The 23,316-nt window shown below is 46.5% G+C and overlaps 1 protein-coding gene and 2 long non-coding RNA genes across 3 annotated transcripts in view; 1 reads left to right on the top strand and 2 right to left on the bottom strand.

Annotated features, from left to right (window-relative positions):
* LOC116989957 overlaps window positions 1-23,316 on the bottom strand; it is a 551,502-nt gene that overhangs the window by 163,552 nt on the left and 364,634 nt on the right. The gene's annotated exons all lie outside the window — the stretch shown is intronic.
* LOC116989884 overlaps window positions 1-23,316 on the top strand; it is a 144,457-nt gene that overhangs the window by 89,883 nt on the left and 31,258 nt on the right. The gene's annotated exons all lie outside the window — the stretch shown is intronic.
* Window positions 353-22,029, bottom strand: LOC116989886. Its single transcript, XR_004416363.1, has 3 exons — window positions 21,936-22,029; window positions 8,866-8,869; window positions 353-395 (listed from the first exon to the last, which is right to left on the bottom strand). It is a non-coding gene; the product is annotated as an uncharacterized LOC116989886 (long non-coding RNA).

The following is a 23,316-nucleotide window of genomic DNA, read 5'->3' on the forward strand; positions in this document are numbered from 1 at the left end:
AATACTATTAATGTTTGCATCTAGGTATGGCTTAAAGATATCAGAAACAAGAATAATGGAAAAGGTACAAGCTTTACCTCGCTTGAAGTCATCAGATGTTTCTTTGTATGTCGTGTTGAATGAAACAGGGCAATGAAACTTTTCAATCGGCAAGGCTTCATCTACCACCGACAGTGGTTTGGCTTCATCACGAAAACTGGAAATATTGGACAGCTGGTTATAAACTGAGCATTAGAAATGTTTTAAGGTTTTCCACAAAACACGTACAATGTTTCCGTCAAGACAATGTCCTACCTTCGCTTGCGACCAGCTTCCTCCTGAAAGAAATAAAACACAAATCTCAATTGACTGAGATGAACCGTCCTCATCCCGACAGCGGGAATTTCACCAAATTTCTACAACCCTCTGATAATTCCCATTTCCCAACTCTTATCACCACTGTCATGCAGACAGAAAGCGGATATTGCCGCAGAGAAGTAGAACGATGGGGGAAAGCACAAGGAATGTTCATGAGAATGACGTCTCCTAATCTGAGGAAAGACATTCTTGCCATAGAGGGAGTACAGAGAAGGTTCACCAGACTGATTCCTGGGATGGCAGGACTTTCATATGAAGAAAGACTGGATAGACTCGGCTTGTACACGCTAGAATTTAGAAGATTGATGGGGGGATCTTATAGAAACTTACAAAATTCTTAAGGGGTTGGACAGGCTAGATGCAGGAAGATTATTCCCGATGTTGGGGAAGTCCAGAACAAGGGGTCACAGTTTAAGGATAAGGGGGAAGTCTTTTAGGACCAAGATGAGAAAATCATTTTTTACACAGTGAATCTGTAGAATTCTCGGCCACAGAAGGTAGTTGAGGCCAGTTCATTGGCTATATTTAAGAGGGAGTTAGATGTGGCCCTTGTGGCTAAAGGGATCAGGGGGTATGGAGAGAACACAGGGATGAGATACCGAGTTGGATGATCAGCCATGATCATATCGAATGCAGGCTCGAAGGGCCAAATGGCCTACTCCTGCACCTATTTTCTATGTTTCTATGTCATAATTGAGAGGATGGAACTTAATGAAAAGACTGGGCAGGTCATGGGACTTCATCTGGAGAAGTTTTCAGGAATGATGAGCGGGAATATAATATTATCGGTGGATTTAAATGTGTGGGGATGAAATAATATCTCAAATCGAAGGGGAGACCAATAATCAAAGTTGAAATGTAACGTGGTCTTCAATAAATACCTAAAGGAATGCAGTCATGAGAACATGGACCTCACTTGCATTGGAGGGACTGAAGCCAACAGCAGAGATAAATTTAAATGCAAGCGGTGATAATTGCTCGGTTCTAAGCTTCCCCCCAGTCTAGTTTCAGTAAAAACACTGAATCAAGCACTTGAATCAATTAATTGTTTTCTACCAAAAGCACGCCACAGATCACAGACTGTACCTATCCCACCGTGGGTTCGATCCCTGCGTCTATCTGTTCAAGCCATCTAGGCCTTGCACAGACAGAGGCACTCCAGAAGGGTACCTGGTCCTGAGCGCTCTTCCAGAAGATGGGCCCTGAGCCTCGTGACCAAGGACTTTTATATGCCTCGCGAACCCGAGGGCCGAACCACATGGGGGTTGTCTCTTAATCACCGAATAGGGATGTTTCACGGCAGTCGGGTCACGACCCATGACCGTACTGTTGCTACGCTACTCCAAATGGATTACACGCGATGAACTGCAGGTAGGCACTTACCATTGTTTCCTGCGTAGCGGGCCCGTTAAAACCCACTGAAATTGTCAATTTTTGCCTGTAAATAATTATGGAAATGGGGATAAGCGTGAGGGACATTTAGCCTACTTCAGAATTCCAAAAGTGAGGAGAAATTACGGTAGATAAAAGCGAGAGCTGAAGGGACAACAACAGCCAGAGTGCTTGGCGAACATTGGCCGTTTGCTCACTGCATTTCATCAACTAAGGTGTTTTTTCTTGATTCCTTTGGCATCTAAAAAGTTTCAGAAGTGATAAATCTGGCTGTAATTTTTTTTTAATCGCCCATAGTTCCCGTGGGTTTTACATACAAAATGAAAACGCATCTGAAGAATAATTTACAGCCAGATTTATCACTTCTGAGATTTTTTAGATACCAAAGGAATCAAGAAAAAACACAATAATGCCTGACTTGATGAAATGCAGTGAACAAACGCGATAATTCCCAACATTTTCAATTCCGATATCTGCACGGCCAATGTTTATCAAGCACTTTAGCTGCTGTAGTCCCTTCAGCTCTCGCTTCTCTATACCTTCATTTCGCTTCACGCTTGGAATTTTAAAGTTGGGTACGTGTCTCTCACACTTACCCCGACTCCCACAATTTTTTTCAGCGCAAAAATTCAACATTTTGGCGGTTTTTAACAGGTAGGAAAGTACACGTTTTTAGCATTAATAACATATACCGGAAATGACGGATGTCCTCCAGTTGGATTTAGCAGCTCCGTGCGTCGAGCCCTCTGACCCAATGACCTTTCGTGCAACCACCCTATTACAAATATCGATTAACCCCATACATAACAGGCATTTCCCTAACCCAATGATACAACAATTCAATACATTGTATTCACAACGGACTTCAAGATGAAGTCAACTTGGAAACATTTACCCTGATGAACAGAACTCTCAAACAAGGCTCAACAACCCATCCAATCAACACTTAGCAGAGTCAGACTATGCAACATTATTTACAAGCTATTTACAAGGTATATGTCTGGTTTGCAGCCATCCAATCCATTCTATGCATTTTGTACCAGATTGACAGGATTTGCAAGGCTTCCCATTCTTTGCTTGCAAATTGTATCTAAGTTCCAGACTTCCTGGCATCTCTCGCAGCCTGTCCCAAAGAGCAATTCCAATTTGACCAAATCTCCCAGCAAACCCTGAAACTTAACCCCATTTTGAAGTCCTGGCTGGTCCAATTTAGCCAGGATTAACAGTGGGGTAAACACATTAGGGCTCATGGAATTTGGGATATTGTTACCAGGTGTGGAGAATAGATAGGAGGGATGATGAGTGGAGCAGAAAACTTGACTGGGTAGGATGGGCCAAATGGCCTGTCTATGGTGTAGAATGGGATGTCATTCTATGGTGAAACAAGGTGGACAAAACAAACAGAGCAATTTCCCCCAAGGTGACCACCCACTGCTGATGGGAACCGGATATAGATGATCAATCTGATGTGTGCGCCGCGTTCTAGGTTTCAATGTTAATCCCCACAATGTGGCCATGGCTGATCTAGCCCAGGACTGAACTCCTCCTCTTTGCCTCATTCCCGTCAATTACAATTCCCCAAATTTCTTTTAAATGTATCCTCCTCTGATTTAAAAATATGTCTAACATGTAAAACGTTTCAGAATCTCTTGGTTGGACACTCCCAGATATTTACTGTCCTCTGGACCTTGGGATCAGATATAGGATCACGTGTCATTGTTCTAAACTCCACATAATATAAACACCTCTCTACATTCCAGCCAGACAGTCCTGAGATCCCATAGATTCAGTGGAGGCCAATTAGTTTCTGAACAACAACAGCTGGAACAGAGGGAACATTTACTCAGTTCCGAATTACTGGTAAATGCAGCATTTATTTCTGAAATGTCACCCACTGCAATTTCACTTCACCAAACTGTAGTGTAACCCCTCACCTTCAGAAACACCACACTGTTATTTTGATCCATCTGTTGCTGCAACTTTAAGAGTTCCTCCTGAATGGAATTTAAATTCTCTTGAATCTTTCCAAGATTTGTCTCCATTGTATTCAGAATCTTCTTCTCTTCCTCCCGGATATCTGCCAGTGTGCGCTGCTCTTTCTCAGTGAGAATCTGGTGCAGTTCAGCATACTGGGATGTGATCTTGGACTGAAGGTTGTGTGACTGTTCCTGTGAAATAAAAGGTGAAGATCAATATATAATGCCACTGATTGTGTTTCCTCACGACTTTAACGGTGACGTTTGGCCTGTGCATTTTTTATTTACTTTGGCAATTCAATAGTTTGTCTAAGGTAGACAAAAATACTGGAGGTACTCAGCGGGTGAGGCAGCATCTATTGAGTAAAGGAATAGGCGATGTTTCGTGTCGAGACCCTTCTTCAGACTTCAGAAGCATTTAGACAGTTAGACCTATTATTACACGCATCACAGGGATCAAATCCACACATGATCAGGAAATCGAAACTGGAAAGCCTCACCAGAACTCCAGAAATCTTTGTTTCTGTTGCTGCTCCATTTGCTGGATCCCTGATTGCTTTTTTGTAAGAGACTGGATGGAAGATTTCACCTGATCCTGGGATTGTGATTGAAAAATCAGAGAATAAGTGTTAGATTATAAAGATGGAATTAAACAATGATGCAATCAAAATCGGTTTGCTTTTACCTTGTATATTTCAGCAGCTTCATCCACCAGCATGAAGCGGTGATCTCTGTGTTCCCGCCCACCTGCACAAATCACACAGATCAGCTTCTTGTCAGTTTCACAAAACAGCTTCAGTTCTTCCTGATGATCCTCGCACTGAAGTTTACTTTCCTTCTCTGTCCGATTCAGGCTCAGTGTTCGAGCTTTCTCAGACAGTCTCGCCAAGGCCCGATTCACCCTGAGGGTGCGGTCTGCAAATTCCACTCTACATTCCGGGCAGGAGTTTCTCACCTCCCTGTCCCAACTCTGTGTGATACAGGAGCGGCAGAAGTTGTGCCCACACTCCAGTGACACCGGATCACTGAAGAAATCCAGGCAGATGGGACAAACTATCTCCTCGGTTAAACTCTCAAACCTGTCTATGGAAGCCATTTTAACATTTGATTTTAACCATCCACTTCCTGGTTTAAAACGCATTCCCATTCGCTGAAACTGCTGACACTGCGCACGCAGCCGTCTCGGGGAATGAATGTAATTCGGCTGCAAGTGTTCAGTGTGAAGATGCAGAAACAAGGAACTGCAGATGCTGCTTCACAACAAAAAGGGCACAAAGTGCTGGATTAACTCAGCGGGTCAAGTAGCACCTCTGGAGAACATGGACAGGTGATGTTTCGGGTCTGGATCCTTCTTCAGACTGATTGTAGGGGCGGTGGGTGGGAGATGGAAGAACGATGGATGGAAGGGGGCTGGACAAAGCCTGGCTGGTAATAGGTTGATACAGTTGAGGGGGAGAGGGGGGAGTTGATCGGCAGACGGTTGGACAAAGTCCAGAGATGAAAGACAGAAAGTCTGTGACAAAATGATCGAGGACTTGCGAATTGTTTCCTGATCTTCAAACACTCTTCTCCTCAGACGGCCAAATGTTGTGCAGGTGCACTGAAGGCGCTGGTGAATTTCACCATCAATGTCTGCCTTCCTCTGGGAAGAGGAGCGCCGGCCACAGGACCCGAGGGTCACCATCGTTACGACCATTTTAAAGGAAGGAGACAAATCCACCCGCGGAAACTATGGAGGGTTCTTCTCCCGCTCTCTACCGCAGGGAGGGGTTAGTTACACATTAAACTGTCCTGAATATAGACGAAAGCGGAAAGTAGCGCTTGGGACAATATAAGGCAGGATAAAGAGCTGGGAAAACTGCAGAGTAGATTCACGAAGATGGTGCCAGGATTTGAGGGCCAGAGCGAAAGGGAGAGTTTGGGCAGAGAAGGATTTATTAATTGGAGCGCCGGAGGCTGAAGTGCGTGGGATCAAGAGGTGAATGGATAGGGTGAATGCACAGTCTTTTACCCGGAGTAGTGGAGTCGAGAACTAGAGGACACAGGTTTGTGGTGAGAGGTGCAAGATTTAATCGGAACCTGAGGAACAATATTTTCACACAGAAGGTCGTGGGGAAATGGAACAAGCTGCCAGAGGAGGTCAGTGAGACTGGACAACAACGTGTGGGCAGGGTTTAGGACCCGGGGGAGCCCGGAGCTGTGGAACGATCAATGAAAGGGGCGGGGCCCGGCTGAGGGGAGGCGGAGCTCAGCCCCGTCAATCACAGCCCTGACCAGAAGCCGATGTCATTTGTAATCAGCTTCGGGTAAATTTAATTCCCTTAAACTAAATACATCCGTGTTTCCTATCGTGAATTGTTCATTATATTAGGCTGCACAATAATATTCGTTTATAGCAAACATTGTTATTTTATTTAACAGTCTCATGTGCAAACTTGAATTCAACTCAATGATTCAATTATACTCTATTGTCACATGTATCAAGGGGCGGTGACATTCTTTGTTTTTGCATGTAATCCGGTAAAATACAGACCTCACCCAGGCAGTACAGAGAGAGGCGCCAAACCCGCACGTGTTTGGGAGAACCCGGAGGAAAACAATGCAGACGCAGGGAGAACGTGCAAACGCCACATAGACTGCACCCGGTGTCAGAATCGAACGGGTCTCTGGGTGTACCAGTTGCACCAATGTGTAGGTTAATTGTGGTCTATAAATGTCCTTTACGTGTGTTGACATATATGAAAAATATGCTCTCAATTGTAAAGAAGTTAATCTTAATGTTGTATTGTTACTCAGACAAACTTGATGCAGGTAGTGAATAACTGACAATGATAACAGCCAATGAGAGGTCCTGTTATTGACAGCCAATGAGAGGTACTGTAATTGATGTGTGCGCATGTGTGTCAATAAAGTTTTCTCTTCCAGTTTGAACAAGATGGATGCCCCACTCTGTTTTTTACTCCTCTGAATTATCTTCGGTGTAGCACTGGGTAGGCTGCAAGAATCGCTGCACAGTTCACCTCTGCCAACAGGTTATGGGCCCAGCTTTACCCAGCTTTACCTAGAGTTACCCAGAGACAGTTATCCAGGGATTTACCACCGAGAGAAACGTCGCGACGTACCGCGTGTCCGGTGAGAGTTAACTTGCTAAGCTAGCACCATGAGTAGACGGAGCACCCAGACGAGTAGCCGCTGGTCTCGGCTAGTTTTTGACGGAGATGAAAAGAACTATGAGCTGTGGGAGACGAAATTCTTGGGCCATCTTCGGTTGCAAGGGCTAAAGGATACCATCTTGGAAGAGCCTACCGACAATGAAGAAGAAGACGAGGCCAAAAATGCAGAGGCATATGCTGAGCTAATCCAGTTTCTGGATGACAAGAGTTTGTCGCTGGTAATGCGAGAAGCAGCGGACGATGGGCTGAAAGCGCTAACTATTTTGAGAGATTATTATGCGAGTAAGGGAAAGCCACGTATAATAAGCCCGTATACAGAACTGACTTCACTTCAAAAGTTGAGCAGCGAGAGTGTAACTGAATATGTTATACGGGCAGAGACAGCCATCACAGCATTGAGAAACGCTGGTGAGGTGTTGAGTGACGGACTGTTAATTGCAATGATTCTGAAGGGACTGCCTGAATCTTTCAAACCATTTGCTATCCATGTCACGCAAAGTGAGCAGGCAATGCCTTTTGCCGAATTTAAAACTAAACTACGGAGCTACGAAGACACGGAAAAGATGCGTGCAGCAGCATCCGACGACAATGTCATGAAGGCACGTGTGCAACCGAGTGTCAGACCCGCCACGACAAGTACAAGTGCGGAGAGAGCGGACATTGTGTGCTTCAGGTGTGGCCTAAAAGGACATAAAGCCAGAGCATGTCAACGCAAGCAGTGGTATAGTCACTGTAAAAGCACCACACATCGGGACGCAACCTGCAGACGGAAACAGCGGCGGGACGACGCACGACAAGTTTCCGGGGAGGCTAACAACAAGTAATATGCATTCCTGGTGAGTGAAAGGGACGCGGTGATTCAGTCAGAGCGTGGAGTCGAGTTGAAAGTGCTGATGGTCGATACGGGGGCAACTTTGCATATCATCACTGATATAGCAAGGTTCAAGAAGTTCAACGATATGTTCCAGTCCGAGACACACTGCGTGGAGTTGGCTGATGGCACACGGTGTGATGGAGTCGCGGAGCGCAGAGGAGACACGGAGGTTTGCTTGGTTGACAGCCAAGGGCGCCGCCACAACACAACACTGAGGCAGGCGTTGTACATCCCCTCATACCCGCAAGACATCTTCTCTGTAAAAGCAGCTACTTCCAGCGGAGCAACCGTAATCTTCAGGGACGGGGAAGACGTCCTACAACACAAGGACGGTACAAAATTCCACATTCATGAGTACAACAAACTGTACTACTTGCACATGGTAAACGTTAAATGTGATGACCAATGTAAGAGCAGTTATGATATGCAGACATGGCATGAGATTTTAGGGCACTGTAATTATGAAGATATTCAAAAATTACAGAATGTTGTTGAAGGTATGGCAATTAAGGGCAAAACAGACAAGCCTGCTCTACACTGTGAAGTGTGTACTCAGGGAAAGTTTATCCAAACTAGGAACAGGGACCCTGATGTAAGAGCCAAAGCAGTTTTGAAGTTGGTACACACAGATTTAGCGGGACCGATAGACCCAGAGTCCAGAGAGGGGTACAGGTTTGCGCTATCATTCACTGATGATTATTCCAGTGCAGTGTTTGTGTAATTTCTAAAGAATAAGAGTGACACAGTGCAAGCCACCGAGAAGTTTCTTGCTGACACAGCCCCATACGGGAAGATTAAATGTATGAGGTCTGACAATGGTACTGAATTCATGGGAAAGAATTACCAGGCACTACTCAGCAGAAATTGCATTAGACATGAGACCTCAGCGCCATACTCACCACACCAGAATGGTACTGCTGAGCGAAATTGGCGCACCCTGTTTGACATGGCCAGGTGTATGCTAATAGAGAGTGAGTTACCTAAACAGTTTTGGACCTATGCAGTGCAGACAGCAGCTGTAGTGAGGAACAGATGCTTTAACAAGCGCACAAAGCAGACGCCTTACTTGATGTTGACAAGAAAACGGCCCAACCTGTCTAGGATGCAAAAGATTGGGTCAGAGTGTTATGCCTATGAACAGAACAGGAGAAAACTGGACTCAAAAGTGTGAGAAGGGAATCTTTGTCGGGTACGACAAGAATAGCCCAGCTTACATGATTTACTATCCTGACAATGGGAAAGTAAAGAAGCACAGACTGGTGAAGTTTGTGGCCAAAACAATTGTAGAGCGGCAGACTGACATGACCCCCGGTGACGATGACTTTGAGGTGCAGAATAGGGCCAGTAGGATGAGAAAAAATACTGATGAGAGTCCAGGACATACTCAGGGCCAAGATCCAGTAACTAGGCCTGAGGTGAATAGCCAAGCACAGACAGGTGAAACCAAGCATGAGCCTGCACGTTACCCTTCTAGATTGAGGAAGAAACCAGGTTACTTAAGTGAATATGTAACTGGCAAGGCGAGTGATGATCATGTAATGATTAACATAGATTATTGCTACAGATTGATGTGTAACATCCCCCTAACATTCAGGGAAGCTGTAACCTCAACTAACTCAAAGGAATGGGTTAACGCAACGCATGAGGAAATGCAGTCGCTGAGAGAAAATGACACATTTACTCTAACCAACTTGCCTGAGGGTAAGAAAGCAGTGGGGGGGTAGATGGGTATTTGCAATCAAGAACAATGAGGATGGATCTGGTAAATACAAGGCACGGTATGTAGCCAAAGGATACAGTCAAAAATTGGGTGTAGAATAAGAGGAGACATTTTCTCCTACTGCTAACCGGACCAGTATCAGAGTGATGATGCAAAAAGCAGCACAGGAAAACCTGATTTTACATCAGATGGATGTCAAAACTGCCTACCTACATGCACCAATAGATTGCGAGATTTACATGGAACAGCCAGAAGGTTATGATGTAAAATCCAGCGCAAATGAAAAGTTGGTGTATAAGTTAGAAAAGTCACTTTATGGGTTAAAACAGTCGGGTAGAAATTGGAACAAAATGCTACACGAGTATCTGACTGAAAACAACTTTGTGCAAAACCCAGCTGATCATTGTGTTTACACAAGGGAAACAGAAAATGAGAAGTGATCATGATAATATGGGTTGATGACTTAATTATTGCTGCCAGTGATGAAAAGGCACTGAAAGCTGTGAAGGAGATGCTCACAGCCAAATTCAAGATGAAAGACATGTGGCAAACTGAAACATTTTCTTGCATGATTTTTGCCAGAGTGATAACTGTGTGAGAATGTCACAGAAGAAATATGTGGAGAAAATATTTGAAGGTTTGATATGCAAGATTGTAAACCGAGGGCGACACCTTGTGAACAAAAATTGAACTACACTGATGATGCAGAAATGATGACTGATGTCAGAAAATACAGAGAGGTAGTAGGTAGCCTAATCTATTTGACTACTTGCACAAGACCCGATCTCAGTTTTGTAGTAAGTAAACTGTCACAGTACTTTACTGAGCCGACGGAAAAGCAATGGGCTATTGTAAAACATGTACTGAGATATCTGAGAGGCACAATTGAGAAAGAGTTGTGTTACAAGAAATGTGATGACGAGAAACTGGCGTTACAAGCGTACAGTGATGCAGATTGGGCGGCTGATGTAACCGACAGACGTAGTACAACCGGTTATTGTGTAAGCCTAAACAAAAATGGTCCTTTGATTTCATGGAAAACCAAAAAGCAGCCCACCGTTGCACTGTCAACTTGTGAGGCTGAGTATATGGCGTTAGCCGCAACACTACAAGAGTTTATGTACCTAGTACAACTACTAGAAGGTATTGATGGACATCAGTACCCAACACCCAAGGTTTATGAGGATAACCAGGGTACAATTGCGTTAGCAAAGAATCCTGTATGTAGACAGAGGTGTAAGCATGTGGACATAAAATATCACTTTGTGAGGTCCACTGTGTATCATGGCAAAATAAGTTTGGAGTATTGCCCAACAGACCAGATGGTAGCAGATGTGATGACAAAACCTGCAACAAAATTTAAGTTGATGGAGTTTACAAAGTTTGTTTGGAGAGCAACCATGTATGTAAAAGTCTACATGATGGAAGGTAGAAAACGTTAGGATGTTTTATTTTGAGTTAAGATAACAATGCGAGAGCAAGTGGGGGTGTTGACATATATGAAAAATATGCTCTCAATTGTAAAGAAGTTAATCTTAATGTTGTATTGTTACTCAGACAAACTTGATGCAGGTAGTGAATAACTGACAATGATAACAGCCAATGAGAGGTGCTGTTATTGATGTGTGCGCATGTGTGTCAATAAAGTTTTCTCTTCCAGTTTGAACAAGATGGATGCCCCACTGTGTTTTTTACTCCTCTGAATTATCTTCGGTCTAGCACCGGGTAGGCTGCAAGAATCGCTGCACAGTTCACCTCTGCCAACAACGTGGATAGAACTAGTGTTTGTGGATCGCTGGCTGGTATAGACTAGACAGGCCGAAGAGCCTGCTTCCATGTTGTATCTCTAAACGAACCTAATCTAAAAGGCTTTGTGAGGAAGGATTGAAATCTAAGACACAGATGTGCTGCCTCCAACATGACTGCCTTCAAATAAATGTACAGTATTGTTCAAAAAGCTACTCTGGGACTTAGTAAGCGATTGATTTGACACTGAGAATGCAAAGAAAGACATATCATTATACTCATTGAACAAAGAGGACGCCCTTTGGCCCACAATGTCAAAACCCATATGATGCCGACTTGACTTAAGATAGATACAACATGCTGGAGTAACTCAGCGGGTCTGGCAGCATCCCTGGAGAAAAAGGATTGGTGATGTTTTGGGTTGGGTCTGAAGAAGTGTCCCCACCCATCCTTTTTCACCAGAGATGCTGCCCGGCCCGCTGAGTTACTCCAGCACTTTGTGTCTATGTTCTGTACCTCTTGACAGATGGGAGAGGGGAGAAGAGGGAGTGATCGGGGTGAGACTCATCCTGGATACTGCTGGTGGCCTTGAGTGAAGTGTCGATGGAAGGGAGGTTGGTTTGCGTGGTGGTCCACAACTCTCTGCAGTTTATTGTGTACTTGGATGGAGCTGTTGCCAAACCAGGCTGTGATGCATCCCGATACAATGCCTTGTGTGTCGCATGTGTAGAAATTAAATCTGCAGCAATAAGACCAATACTGTCTGCAATAACATCTGCTTCTCTCTGTTTTACAGGTGAGGAAGCTGTTTCCTGCTCAGACTGACTTGGCCAAGATGTTACTTCTCATCTTCCTCTCCGTGGTCATCCTGCAAGTGTACTTCGCCACTGAGGAAGAGCCCGGCCGTTCCTCAACAGAGATGGACAGTCCCAGCGACCTGCCTTGGTACGGCGCCGCACTCATCCCTACTACATCAGCAGAGCTGAGACACACTGCATCCTCCATCTCGTGGCAAGAAGCCAATGGAAGCCTCCCAACCGCCCAGCGATGTCCCACCAGAGATTCAAGTTCACAGGTTATAAGAGTAGAATTAAGCCATTCGCTCCATCGGGTCTACTCCGCCATTCAACCTGCCCCCTTCACATCCCATTGTCCTGCCTTCTCCCCATAACCCTTGACATCCGTTCTAATCAAGAATCTGTCTATCTCTGTCTTAAAAATATCAACTGACTTGGTCCCCACAGCCCTCTGTGGCAATGTGTTCCAAAGATTCACCACCCTCTGACTAAAGAAGCTCCTCCTCACCTTCTTTCTAAAAGACCACCCTCTAATTATGAGGCTATGACCTCTGGTCCTAGACTCCCATCAGTGGAAACATCCTCTCCACATCCACTCTATCTATGCCTTTCATTATTCTGTATGTATCAATGAGGTGCCCCCTCAACCTTCTAAACTCCAGCGAGTGGAGGCCCAGGGCTGTCAAACGCTCATCAAATGCTAACCCACTCATTCCTGGAATCATTCTTGTAAACATCCACTGGACCCTCTCCAGAGCCAGTACATCCTTCCTCAGATATGGGGTCCACATTTGCTCACAATACTCCAAATGTGGGCTGACCAGCGCCATTTGGAGCCTCAGCATTGCATCTCGGTTTTTGTATTCCAGTCCTCTTGATATAAATACTAGCATTGAATTTGCCTTCCCGGTTGGGTGGGTGGACTAGACCACATGTCACATGTACCGAAGTATAGTGACAAGCTTTTGTCACATACTAACCAGTCAGTGGAAAGACAACACATGATTCTAATTGAGGCAATTATAGATACGTGCTGAGGGAATAATATTTAGGGCAAGGTAGAGCCAGTAAAGTCTGATCGAGGATAGTCCGAGGGTAACCAATGAGGTAGATAGCAGTTCAGGGCTGCTTTCTAGTTGTGGTAGGTTGATTGCACCCTCCTTAATGAGGTTCCCATTTCCCATGCTCTCCAAACTTGGAGGGATCCCATTTCCTTCAACCTTTCCTCATTTTCAGCCTTTCACAAGATCGAATTTTAAAGCGTGTTCATCACATCCAATAGTACTTTAGTGTCATTTAGTTTAGAGATATAGCACGGAAAGTTACGCCCTGTGCTATTTGTAGCAGGCGAAAGAGACATTGGAATGCTGACACTCAGCTCCATGTAAATTGCACCAGGGATGGGCAGGGTGTTGTCGAAGGTGTTTGGCATATTTGCTGGGTCCGTGAGGGTACGAAGTACAGGATTTAATACAACTGTACAAGCCACTAGTTTAATTTAGTTTAGAGATATAGCACCGAAACAGGCCCTTCAGCCCTCCGAGTCGGCGTCAACCAGCGATCCCCGCACATTAATACTTTCCCACACACACACACTGGGGCCCGTTTACAATTGTACCAAAGACAATCAGCTTAAAAACCTGTACGTCTTTGGAATGTGGGAGAAAACTCATGCAGGTCACGGGGAGGATGAACAAACTTGGTACAGACAAGCACCCGTAGTCAGGATCGAACCTGGGTCTCCGGCGCTGTGAGGCAGAAACTCTACCGCTGCGCCACCGTGGTTCAAATCAAAGCCATTTAACAACGACTATGTGGCAGCGGTTCCACCTGCTGCACTAATGTGTTGCCTTACAGCTAAGTATTCAAAAACCCTGAACATATGACCAGGAGTTGGCCATTTGATACATCATAAAACTCAGTCAACACACGAATGGTTAATGAAACACTTCAGGCCCCTGTTCCAGCCTCCCCACAAATCCTTTCATCCGTTTATTCCAAAGCAATAGATCTACGCGAAAAAAAAAGATACAAAGAGCTGGAGTAACTCAGCGGGTCAGGCAGCTTCTGTGGAGAACATGGATAGGTGACGTTTCACAGAGTGCTGGAGTAACTCAGCGGGTCAGGCAGCGTATGTGGACAACATGGATAGGTGACGTTTCACAGAGCGCTGGAGTAACTCAGTGGGTCAGGCAGCATCTGTGGAGAACATAGATAGGTGACCTTTCACAGAGTGCTGGAGTAACTCAGCGGGTCAGAGCATCTGTGGAGAACTTGGATCGGTGACGTTTTGGGTCGGGACCCTCCTTCAAACCTACTTCTGTGTTCACCACTGCTCATTGTATCAGTTAACTGTTCATTACTGGGGCCTTGCTGAATTCATTGATCAGTTGTAAGTTTAGTAATGTTTCTATTATTTAATTATATTTATTTATTGCTCTTATTTAATCTGTGTGACCTTATGCTTGTAAGGTGTTATGAATACTAGCTTGCCCAGGGAGATGTAGACTGCGTACTAACTTCACCAGAGAGGTGAAGGATATAAATGTGGGATTGTGAATAGATTGTAACGTGCACAGATGTTTGATGTACAGTGTAGGAAGGAACTGCAGATGCTGGTTTACACCAAAGATAGACACAAAATTCTGGAGTAACTCACCGGGTCCGGCAGCATCTCCAGATAGAAGGAAAGGGTGACTTTTGAGTCGAGACCCTTCTTCAGACGGCTTCAGTTCACTGCAATAAAATAATGTCATCGATGTTGTCAAGTGTGTGTGTGTGTACGTCTTTGCGTATCTGTGTGTCTGTGCGTGCTCTGTGGAAATTATGAATACATACATACAGTTCCTCTTGGAGAACCATCTTCGTCAAGAGCAAGGTGGACATCAAGAATGACGGATATTGGCGGGGGTGGGGGGGTTTGGGGGGAATCATGTTGCCAGGTGCGGCAGCAGGAGGTAGACAGGACTGTTCAGTACTGTGTCGGAACCAGACACGTGGCGACACTTGTCTGCTGCCCAGGTTGTATGTAAAACAAAGCATTTCACTGTACCTAGGTAAGTACATAACTTGTTGGATAAAGAGGGCATAATAGTTAGCGTGAGGATACATAAGGTACTTAGATTGTTTGGTTTATTTTCGAGATACACCGCGCAAACATCGAGTCCGCGCCAACCAGCGATCCCCGCACACTAGCGCTATCCTACACACGCGAGCGACAGTTTACAATGATACCAAGCCAGTTAGCCTACAAACCTGAATGTCGTTGGAGTGTGGGAGGAAACTGAAGATATCGATGAAAACCCACGCGGTCAGGGCGACAAAGTACAAACTCCGTACCGACAGTACACTTCTCTCACTTCAGGGAATTTCCGATGTTATTCGCCCTTCTACCTCCACCTATCCCCAAACTCGCCTTTACGCCGCTGTTGAATTCCGCACCAACACCGCTTGTGTCGCGTTGTTACTCGGGGGGAGTTTAGGACCAATTGGAGCCCGGAGCTCAGGACCCGCCGCCCACCCGCGGCTGCTGCTGAACCCGCGGGAAGGGAGATTGTTTCAATCATTATATTTTCACAAAAGCAATTTCTGTTCCGTTGCCGGACGCGGTTAACGCGTTAAAATGAACGGATCGACAGACAGACAGCTCTGATTTAAGTTGCAGTTTATTTCACTCTTCCCACAATTACATTTTTTTTACATACCCGGAGCGGAACCGGAGCTGATTCTCAGCCAGTTTCCATCCCAAGGCCCGAAGAAAGGATAAAGTTTCTCCATGAATTTATTCCCAGTGAAGGTGTGGAGATGGGACTTGGTGTCCATGTTGTAAAATGATACTGTCCCGGACTCGTAACTGAGATAAACTCCCACCCTCCCGGGGATGGGACGGGCGGGGAGAGCGGATGGAGGGGAGGTGAATGCTTCAAACTCGTCACCCCCCCAACGCCTGATGCTCCAGACTCCAGTCTCCGGGGTCAGTGTGACGCCTCTCTTCCTCTCCACAGACTCTGCGGCGACTCCCAGACTCCAGCCCCGACTCTCCGCCACCTCCACCTCCCAGTAATGTCTCCCCGATGTGAATCCCTCCGATCCCAGCACACACGGACTAATTGTAAACCTCTTCCCGGTGTCAGGGAGACTCCTCCGGGTCTCGGTCCATCTCACCCTCTTCCGATCCTCAGACACCTCGAGCTCCGGATGCGCTGTTTCCACATCCAGGGTGACGGAGACTGGGGGGAGAAGCAGAGAATCAGAGAGTCCCCGGGGGTCGGGGGGAGACTCGGGCAGCCCGGCCCCGGGACCGGGGGAGAAGCCGCTCCGCCTCGGGCACAGGCGGGCGGACAACTGAAAACTTGCCAGGGGTTTCACCCCAACCACATCGGGTGGACAACAGACATCTTTCCAGCCATTGTTATCCAGGGATGGAGAGGGGAATTTTGTGGGGTGGGGGTGGGTGGACGGGGAGGACGAGTGCGAAGAGGGAGGAGAATTGCGAGATGGCGGTGGGCATGGAGAAATGAAGCGGGCTATTCAGATATGGAGGCAGATCGGAGCAAGAGGATATTGAGGTGAGTGGTGGTTTGAGGTTGTTAAAGACGAGGAAGAGGTGTGGGGTGGAGTCATCATGATCATAATGAATGGGAGGGGGAGACATGAGGGGCCAGAGGACCTGCCCCTGTTTCTTTGAGTGGAGGGTGAGAGAGAGGGAGGGATGGCTTGGACCATGGAAGGAAGCAGAGGGTGAATGATCGGGTGTTAGACAGAATGGGTGGATACTTGTGGTTGTAGGGTCGCTGAAAGAGGGGATTCACGGGTGGATTTGATGGGTGTGTACAACTAAGAACACACTTGACAATGTTGCGCATGTAAGGCTGGTCCAGAAAGTGAAGGCAGGTGGGATCCAAGGCGAGCTGGTGAAATGGATCCACAATTGGCTTGGTGGTTGGAGGTAGAAGGTAGCGGTAGAAGGATGATTTTTCTGCTTGGAGGTCTGTGACTGGTGGAGTGCAGCAGAGATCGGTGCTGCAACCTTTGCTGTTTATGTTACATGTTCATGGCTTGGATGTGAATGTAGGAGGTGTGATTAGTAAGTCTGTAGAGGACGCAAAAATTGTGGATAGCGGGGAAGGTTATCAAAGTCTGCAGCAGGATATCGGGTACATTATCAAAATCGTATTTGCATGCAGTGATATCAGATTAAGAGAGTGCAGGTTTATCTTTAGAGCAAGGAATTTTAAACTGGTTCTGAGTTGGAAATTTTCGTTACACTGAGAGTGCGTGATATCTGGAACATGCTACAGAGGAGGTGGTGGAGTCACTATCTTTGAGGCATTTAAATAGGTGAGGTGCAGAAGAATAGCGATGTAATGTGGGCAAATCAATTAGTATAGATGGGGGAAAGGTGGACATGGACGTGATGGGCCGAAGGGCCTAAATCTGTAATGTACAACCATGGCTCTCGGCTCCAAGAGCACTGAATGACTCCACAGCCACCAGTGCAGGGAATTCCAAAGGTTCCCCTGTCTCTGCGTGCAGTAATGTCTCCTTATCTCTGTCCTACGTGGTGCAGCCCACATTCTGAGAGTGTGCCCGTTCTCCGGACCCCTCAGACAGGGGAAACATCCTCCCTGCATCCAACCCACTGAGCCCTGTAAGAACTTTGTGTTTCACTGAGATCTCCTCCAATACACCCGAACTCTCGAGTACACAGGTCTAGTCTACTCAATCGCACCCCGCACAGCAAACTCATTGTCCCAGGAACAAGTATTGTTAATCTTTGCTGCATTTCCTCTGTGTCAAGTCTGTCTATTTATCGGTACACAGGAGCATTGGAAAACAAGAAAACAGGAGCAGGATTAGAATCCGCTCCTCAGGCTTACCCCTCCATTCAATGTGATCATGGCTGATCTAAGCTGCCACCAATTCCTCTTCTGTGTGAGTTCCCCGTGATCTTAAATATTCAATCTAAGCAATATTCTACACATCGTATGAGAGGCCGCTCAGGAATGTTGGATCTCATGAAATCCGGGGTGAACTAGCCGATGGAATACAACATTTATCTGAAGGTCACAGACAGAGGATGTTGGTAGAGGGTTGTTTTTCAGACTGGAGACAGAGTCCACTGTTGTTCCTTATTTATATACACGATTGGGTGTGTATGTAGGTTGCACAGTTAGTCAGTTTGCAGATGGAACTAAAATTGGTTACATTGTGGAGAGTGAAGAAGGTTATCTGAGAGTAAATGGGATCCCTATGAACTGGGCCAATGGGCTCAGGAACGGCAGGTGGGATTTATTCATGTGAAGGTGAGGTGATGCACTTTGCTGAGACAAACCAGGACAGGAAGGAGTTTCTTCCCAGAGGCCATTCGGACTGTAAACTCCTATCTCACCAGGGACTGACTTTACTGAACGTTTTTCTTTCCAATATTTAATATGTAAAAGAATATGTGTGTTTATGATTGTGTTTATAGTTTGTTTGCTTTTGTTTGTTTGTTTGTCTTTTTGCACAAAGTCCGCGAGCATTGCCACTTTCATTTCACTGCACATCTCGTATGTGTATGTGACAAATAAACTTGACTTGACTTGACGACTTGACTTTAAGGTGAGAATGGAAACAGAGAAAAGGAAAAGTTTTTTCAGTCAATGCGTAGTGTATGTATGGAACGAACTGACAGAGGAAGTGGTCAAGGCAGCGACAATGACAACAATTTACAGACAGTTGCTTAGAGACGTGAATAAGAAAGACTTGGAAGAATATGTGTCAGACTCGGGCAAATGAGACTAGCTTGGTTGGGCAACTTGGTTGGCATAGTCATGTTGAGTTAAAGGGCCTGTTTCTGTGCAACATCACTCTGTGATTCTGTGATGCTTTTCTGCAGCTGTGTTTGGTGAAGATCAAATCTTCAATTTCCCTTCAGTCCAAAATACCATTAATGTTTGCATCTATAAAACTTTAGTAAGATTTGTTTTCGTTTGTAGGAGAAATGGACTTCTTAATGTGGGGGAAGGAGGTAATCTTACTGTTCAAAAGGGAACTGCAGATGCTGGAATATCGAAGGTACACAAAATTGCTGGGGAAACTCAGCGGGTGCAGCAGCATCTATAGAGCGAAGGAAATAGGCGACGTTTCGGGCCGAAACCCTTCTTCAGACTGATGGGGGGTGGGAAAGAAAGAAGGAAAAAGGGAGGAGGAGGAGGAGCCCGAGGGCGGGCGGATGGGAGGGTGGGAGGAGACAGCTAGAGGGTTGAGGAAGGGGAGGAGACAGCACGGGCTAGCCAAATTGGGAGAATTCAATGTTGATGCCATAAGGACGCAAGGTCCCCAGGCGGAATATGAGGTGCTGTTCCTCCAATTTCCGCTGTTGCTCACTCTGGCAATGGAGGAGACCCAGGACAGAGAGGTCGGATTGGGAATGGGAGGGGGAGTTGAAGTGCTGAGCCACCGGGAGGTCAGGTAGGTTATTGCGGGACTGAGCGGAGGTGTTCGGCGAAACGATCGCCCAACCTACGCTTGGTCTCACCGATGTAAATCAGCTGACATCTAGAGCAGCGGATGCAGTAGATGAGGTTGGAGGAGATACAGGTGAACCTTTGTCGCACCTGGAACGACTGCTTGGGACCTTGAATGGAGTCGAGGGGGGAGGTGAAGGGACAGGTGTTGCATTTCTTGCGGTTGCAACGGAAAGTGCCCGGGGAGGGGGTGGTGCGGGAGGGAAGGGAAGAATTGACGAGGGAGTTGCGGAGTGAGCGGTCTTTGCGGAAGGCAGACATGGGGGGAGATGGGAAGATGTGGCGAGTGGTGGGGTCACGTTGGAGATGGCGGAAATGGCGGAGGATTATGTGTTGTATTTGCCGGCTGGTGGGGTGAAAGGTGAGGACCAGAGGGACTCTGCCCTTGTTGCGTGTGCGGGGATGGGGAGAGAGAGCAGTGTTACGGGGTATGGATGAGACCCTGGTGTGAGCCTCATCTATGGTGGCGGAGGGGAATCCCCGTTCCCTGAAGAACGAGGACATTTCCGATGCCCTGGTATGAAATGTCTCATCCTGGGAACAGATGCGGCGTAGGCGGAGGAATTGGGAGTAGGGGATGGAGTCTTTACAGGGGGCAGGGTGGGAAGACGTGTAGTCCAGATAGCCATGTGAGTCAGTGGGTTTGTAATGTATGTCGGTCAGGAGTCTGTCCCCTGCGATGGAGATGGTGAGGTCAAGGAATGGTAGGGAAGTGTCGGAAATATTCCAGGTGTATTGGAGTGCCGGATGGAAGTTGGTGGTGAAGTGGATGAAGTCAGTCAGTTGTGTGTGGGTGCAGGAGGTGGCACCAAAGCAGTCGTCAATGTAGCGGAGGTAGAGGTCGGGGATGGGGCCCTGGTACGTCTCGAACAACGATTGTTCAACGTACCCGACAAAGAGGCAGGCGTAGCTGGGGCCCGTGCGTGTGCCCATTGCTACGCCTTGTGTTTGGAGGAAATGGGAGGAGTCAATGTAAAGTTATTGAGGGTGAGGACTCAATTCTCCCAATTTGGCTAGCCCGTGCTGTCTCCTCCCCTTCCTTAACCCTCTAGCTGTCTCCTCCCACCCTCCCATCCGCCCGCCCTCGGGCTCCTCCTCCTCCTCCCTTTTTCCTTCTTTCTTTCCCCACCCCCCATCAGTCTGAAGAAGGGTTTCGGCCCGAAACGTCGCCTATTTCCTTCGCTCCATAGATGCTGCTGCACCCGCTGAGTTTCCACAGCAATTTTGTGTACCTGAGGTAATCTTACTTCTAGGTCCCTACCTGGTCGGTGAGGCAGCTTTTTCTCCGGGCTGCCTGCCTACCAGCGGCGTTTCCTGGCGGGGACCGCCCAGCACCTCGGCTTCGTTGGCGGCACAGCGCTGGAGGGCTATCGTGGAGCGGAGCGGGCGATGCCTTGCCTGGGTCGCCGCGCTGGATCGACGCGGTGGAGCTCCGGTGAGCTGTGCATTACCTCCGGGCTGCGGGTCTGCGGAGCGGAGCGGGCGGCGCCGACTTTAACATCGGGAGCCTGGGAGCTCCAACCCGGTGCGTCCCTGTCGGCTTCGGAAGCCGACAATCCACTGCTAGGAAGCGGCCATTCCAGGTGGCCCAGCCGCAGTGAGGACTCTCCCGACGCCGGGGCAAGACCACCCGGCCAGAACGGCCAGGAATATCGGGCTTCCGTAGAGGCACCAGCGGTGGCCTTAATAGGCCTGACTTTTAGGAGAACTGGGGATGGGGACTGGACTTTGTGCCTACCCCCACAGTGGTAACCATTGTGGGGGGATGATTTTTCTGTATGTAATTACTATGTTAGTCTGTGTCCAAGATGGCTGTCGGAAGGGAGAGTGGACGCTGGCGCGCTTTAGCTGCCGCTGCTCTCTCTTCACATTGTGTTTTTTGATTTTGTGTTTTTGGAGCGATTTCTATCTTTAATTTGTGTATTGATGATGTCCTTATTATTTATTTTTCTCCGACTATATGTTTTTTTCTCTTCTGTTAATCTTTGTAAGGTGTCCTTGAGATTTGAAAGGCGCCCGAAAATAAAATGTATTATTATTATTATTATTATCTACGCATAATTGAAGGATTCCAGAAACAAGAACAATGCAAAAGGTATAAGTTTACCTTGCTTGATGCCATCAGGTGTTTCTGCCAATACCGTGTTGTACAAAAAAGGATTATCACATTTTTCAATCAGCAAGTTAACATCTACCACCGACAGTGGTTTGGCTTTATTACGAACCCTGCAAATATTTAACAGCAGGATATCATCTGAGCAATAGAAATATATTCAGCAAAACCTTACAATGCTTCAGTCAAGACAATTTCCTACCTTTGCTTGCGACCAGCTTCCTCCTGAAATAAATAAAACAAAAATCTCAATTGACTGAGGGACCAAATTTCTACAACCCTCTGATAATTCCCATTTCCCAACTCTTATTGCCGCTGCCATGCAGACAGAAAGCGGATATTGCCGCAGAGATGTAGAACGATGGGGGAAAGCACAAGGAATGTTCATGGGAATGACGTCATAACTGAGAGGATGGAACTCAATGCAAAGATAGACACAAAAAGCTGGAGTAACTCAGCGGGACAGGCAGCATCTCTGGAGAGAAGGAATGGGGGACGTTTCGGGTCAAGACCCTTCTTCAGACTTCGGGTCTCAACCTGAAACGTCACCCATTCCTTCTCCCCAGAGATGCTGCCTGTCCCGCTGAGTTACTCCAGCTTTTTGTGTCTATCTTTGGTTTAAACCAGCATCTGCAGTTCCCTCTTGCACATAACTCAATGCAAAGACTGGGCAGGTCATGGGGTTTTATCTGGAGAACATGTCAGGAATGATGAGATAGATTTAAAATTATCAGTGGATTTTAATGGGTGGGGGTGAAATAATATCTCTACTTGTGGGTAAACCAAAAATCAAAGCTGGAATGTAACATGGTATTCAACAAGTACTGAAAAGAATGCAGTGTTGGGAACATGGACCTCACTTACATTGGAGGGACTGAAGCCAACAGCTGAGATAAATTTAAGGACAAGCGGGATAAACACGTGACATCCTGGAATTTGGGGTATTGTTACCGGGTGTGGAGAATAGATAGGAGGGATGATGAGTGGAGCAGAAAACTTGACTGGATAGGATGGGCCAAATAGCCTGTCTATGATGTAGAATGGGATGTCATTCTATGGTGAAACAAGATGGACAAAACAAATAGAGCAAATTCCCCCAAGGTGACCACCCACTGCTGATGGGAACCGGATATCGATGATCCATCTTATGTGTGCCACATTCTAGATTTCAATGTTAATCCCCACAATGTGGTCATGGCTAATCTAGCCCAGGACTCAACTCCTCCTCTTTGCCTCATTTCCATCGATTACAATTCCCCACATTGTTTTTAATGTATTCTCCACTGGTTTAAAATATGTCTAACATGTAAAACCTCTCAGAGTCTCTTGGTTGGAGAATCCCAGATATTCACTGCCCTCTGTCCATTCGTGGTCCTTGGGATCATATATAGGATCACGTGTCATTGTTCTAAACTCCACATAATATAAACACCTCTCTACATTCCCGCCAGACAGTCCTGAGATCCCATAGATTCAGCGGGAGGCCAATTAGTTTCTGAACAACAACAACTGGAACAGAGGGAACATTTACTCAGTTCCGAATTACTGGTAAATACAGCATTTATTTCTGAAATGTCACCCATCATTTTGTGACTGTGCACTTTCACTTCACCAAACTGTAGTGTAACCCCTCACCTTCAGAAACACCACACTGTCT

Source organism: Amblyraja radiata, chromosome 30 (genome assembly GCF_010909765.2).
Source record: "Amblyraja radiata isolate CabotCenter1 chromosome 30, sAmbRad1.1.pri, whole genome shotgun sequence".
In the NCBI taxonomy this organism is placed as follows: Eukaryota; Metazoa; Chordata; class Chondrichthyes; order Rajiformes; family Rajidae; genus Amblyraja; species Amblyraja radiata.